The 4,487-nt window shown below is 43.6% G+C and overlaps 1 pseudogene; it reads right to left on the bottom strand.

The window, feature by feature from the left end:
• Positions 1-2,440: 2,440 nt before the first annotated feature.
• Positions 2,441-3,914, bottom strand: LOC147958060 (3-ketoacyl-CoA synthase 5 pseudogene; annotated as a pseudogene).
• Between the last annotated feature and the right edge of the window lie 573 nt (positions 3,915-4,487).

The raw sequence follows: 4,487 nt of genomic DNA, 5'->3' as shown, positions 1-4,487 counted from the left end.
CGGGAAGTTAGATGATTTGGAATGATGAGGGGTGATTAGAGATTAAATTGAGCAGTGATGAGAGGGGTGATTAGAGATTAGAGGTTAAAATAAATTAGAAATTTGAAAATAAAAAAATTCAAAAAAAAATTTCAAAAAAAATCATAAAATTACCTTTAGTACCGGTTGGTGTTACCAACCGGGACTAAAGGTGGACCTCCAGGCAGCGGCCACGTGGAGGGCCTTTAGTCCCGGTTCTGGTTTGAACCGGGACTAAAGGGTCAGGGCATTAGTACCGACCCTTTAGTCCCGGTTCAAGAACCGGGACTAAAGGCCCTTATGAACCGGGACTGCAGGCCCTTTTTCTACTAGTGTGTTAGAATCTTCTCTCAAACATGTAGGCGACCGCTGGCCCGACTCCTGCTTCGTCGACCCCAGTCACTCCGATCTGGCAGAGTGATGGTGGTGGCGGTGGCGGTTTTGGCAGAGGTGGTCTTGGCGGTGGTGGTTTTGGCGGAGGTGGTCTTGGCGGTGGTGGTTTTGGCGGCGGTGGTCTTGCTTGATGTCGATGATGATACCCGTGCATGTGGCTGTCGTGCCATACCTTTCATGTTCCTACTTGTTAGTTTCTGCTTTGAAATGATGTTCCATGTCTTGCACTACTTAAGTTCATGAACTTTCACCGGTGATGATCTTTAGATGATGAACTTGAGTATGTTTAAATAATGATGATGAACTTGAGTTGTTTAGATGATGAACTGTCATATTTCTGCATAATCTCATATTTTCTGCTTTGAAATACTGTCAAAATCAATTGAAAAAGAGAAAATAGGGAAAATAAATATAAAAAAACAGATCTATGTCGACGGCAAAGCCGTCGGCATAGATGCTCCCAGGGCTTCCCAGGGCCTGCCACGTGGCAGGGCTATCCATGTCGGCATAGATTTAGGCATAGCCCTGCCGCCAGGAGGCATTAAAGGACGCCACGTGGCAGAGGTATGCCGACGGGGCTATGCCGACGGCAGCCGTAGGCATAGATGTATGCCAACGGGAAATGGCCTATAGTGCCAAGGGGCTATTTTCAGAAAAAGTGCATGCCAACATAACGTGCTGCTAAACTTGTATTTTTCAAAACAACAATACTCCCGAATCAATATTAAATGAAGGCCATCTTTTAGTTCTAACTATTTCAGAAACAATTTAAAGGACTGAACTCTGGCAAATACGTGATGGTTTCCCTGTTTACTACCGACCAGTGCTCTGTTCAGCAAAGTTCAGCTAAAAGTACCCAGCACATTACATGAAGTCAATTGTCATTTTCCTCAAATACACTACACATTGTATGATCACACAATAGATCTAACGAAAGAACTGCGCGCAATGAAATAATAAATATTAAGAGCAGGCCAACCAGTAAGGCGAGCTACAGTTGTTTAATTTCCTCGATATACTTTGCTGATAGCAACCTCCATGGCTCTGTTTTGATCTGCAGAGTATATATTACAACTCCTTGACACATGAAAGATAACAACCTTTAGTCATACTAATTATCTGAATCTACGTACCTGTCAAAATGGACTTCAGCACCAGCCTGCCTATCGTATTTAGGAACTCACAAAATAACCACTCGAGACTCTTGACTTGCTCATCCCTCATAAAAAAATCCAGCTAATATAATGCTCTGAAAATGATTTTTTGCTCTTATAAAAGGTCGAACAGCATGTCCTACAGATTGGTCCAGTATGAACCAGCTGTTATCATTCGCGCGGAACAGCCTGATATGCAAGACCGCCTGTTCTGTGCCTCTAGATTTCCATGCATAAGGTTGTGCTTGGATTGTGTGTAATCTAATACAGGTGTATCAATTGTAGAAGTGTATTTTACCGGATTAGAATGATTTCCGGACGGAAACGATGACGTTCAGGAGTGTGTATTTTTTACGGGTGTATCTGAAGGAAACACGATAATCCAATCGTGGCCTACAAAAATTGGAACACCATTTGGTCCATACTCTAGGATGCACTTATAAACAGTGATATAATTCAGCAACAAAGTACACAAGACTCATCGAACACCCACAAACAATCCCCTGCATGGATTTAGTCCTCTCTGAGTTTAGTCTGCTCCTCCCATAACGTATACCAAACCCTATCTCCCAAGAAGACAGGTTGTAGAAGTCACATGTCTCACACAGCGAGTCGGTACAAAATTTACCAAATTGAAGTGCGGCTATTTTTAGTGTACTAATTGGGATGTTGTCCCTCAATTCAGAAGATGCTCATCTGTACAACCACATAGAAAAGTTGGGATTGATTTTTTCATTACTTTATAAAAGCCCCACATCGTCATTGATTTCACTAGTTTTTATCCATCCGCCAATGGAATCCCCCATCTCTTCATCCTAAAAAATTGTGTATCCAAGAGATGTGCATGTTATTTGATTATCATATTACTCCCTCCTCCTGGTAGTAGATTACACAGTACAAATACTCTTAATTTAATATTTTTTTGAAGATATCCTTCCGATAATGATTGATACAGTTACCCCAGGGTCCATCCGCACTGGAAGATGGTTGTATACAGACCCAACTAGCTGTGTTGCACTCGTATCCTGCACCAAATCCAATCATCCACACCCGATCATTTTTCTTCATCTGTCCTTTAGCATCGATGTATGCCAACTCATACCATACCGATGAGCTCAACTGGTTCCCAAACCAATGTAGTGTCATCCACGATGGCTCGACATACTGGTCAGATAGTTTGAGGCCATGTTGTACTGAGCTGATAACTGCCGGACCACCTGCGTGGATGCAGAAATGCTCAAATGTAACACAAAAGTTAGGAATGTATGGTCTGATATTCCTCCCATGGGGCATCTTTCTTGCCATGTTGAAGAGCGAAAACTTAAGAAGCTCTGATGTTGGTAGCACGTAAGGCCCGGTTGCCATGATATTGGCCTTCAATGCATCTCCAGCAACAACAGTAAGATCTTTAGAGAGAGCGATGCCTAGGTTGCCCTTCTCGTCTTCCTCTTGATACACACATCGGTAGGCAGAGTTGTTGGCCGCGGTGATTATCCGAGTGAAATGCACAAGCCTAAACCGAGCCTTTGACCTAGAAGTCGACAACAACTTTGCCACTCCTCCTACGCGTAACAAGATGTTAGACAACACCATGGAACGCTTATTCCCCGAATAGTAGGATGGCCCAATGGTCTCTGTCGACACCACCAACACATGCGACCCCCGAGGCATGACCTGTAGCATGTTGCTCGCTAGCCCCACTGCGATCATCGAAGCTGAGCATGCCATCCCAGAGAGGTTCATGACACGAATATCACTCCGTAACTTGTATTTGTTCACAATCATGTCGGCAATGGATGGTATGGGGCAGAACGCGCTGCAGTTGGTGATAAGACCACCGATTGCATCACGTTTAATGCAAGTCTTGGCCAGAAGGTCATCGATTACCGAGAAGACGACCAACTCTGCTTCACTGCGTGCTTCATCAAGCCCACAACATGGCTCTATATAGTGATGTACAGGCGGGACACATGTCTCATCGCTCATGCCTGAGCGCTTAAGAATAGTAGCTATAAAATTGACAATAGAATCATCAAGCAAAGAAGAGAGACGTGCATGCTCGAGGAAGGTTGCCTTTGTGATTCTTAAGTTGGAGTTTGGCCGGAAGCAAGCGTAGTCGACAAGGTATACAGTTCTAGAACGGAGTGCAAGGTACAAAGTAGATATGATGACCAGTAACACTATGACAAGAAGTAAGTGGATGGGCCAGATAGCAGTGGGTTGAGGCACAATCTCGGATCCAGCAGCAAGCCATGGTGCAATTTTCTTGCTGACAGTTCGCAGGATGAGGGTGTTGGCAGTGCAATTGTATAGCAATGTTAGGCGCCTGAGATGAGACTCTGAACTCATATTGTTTGGTGGTATCGTTTAAGTGCCTGCAGAGGTGACCGACGAGGATATATAGGAGGGAACTCTACTCTAAGGGTGGGAGATTTTTATGCAAATGAAGCATGCATGTGCTGTACTTCGTAATCGTGTAGTACTTCTGACGATTTAAGGCTCCAACTGTGAAAGTGTCAACTGCCATGTCCTTGGACCTTATCTCAAACGAACGTTTCTTTGCACTCAGAATCTTGTAACAACATATGAGAGAAATACTTAACGTCAAAGGTTCATGCGGTATCTAGGGAGATCAATGAACTTCCCAATAGTAAATGAGCCATGATAATACGACGTGTACGTACATTGATCCATATAAACTCACACACATACACCCTATCCTAACTATTAATACCTTTGAAAAACCGAGCCGGCAAATCTTCAACTGTCTAAATAATCATAGGCACCTCGTAGTCAAGGGGTGCACGAGCATGAGCAAAAATTCTAAAATAATTTCAAAAAAATACGAGTACACATGCTAAGATTAGGACTTGAACCCCATGGGCTGGTTACAACACAACCACAAGCAATCAGTTCACTGGC

Source organism: Triticum urartu, chromosome 7A, assembly GCF_056163025.1.
Source record: "Triticum urartu cultivar PI428250 chromosome 7A, HENAU_Tu73, whole genome shotgun sequence".
Classification (NCBI taxonomy): Eukaryota; Viridiplantae; Streptophyta; class Magnoliopsida; order Poales; family Poaceae; genus Triticum; species Triticum urartu.
This window is presented reverse-complemented; position numbering and strand designations above follow the sequence as displayed.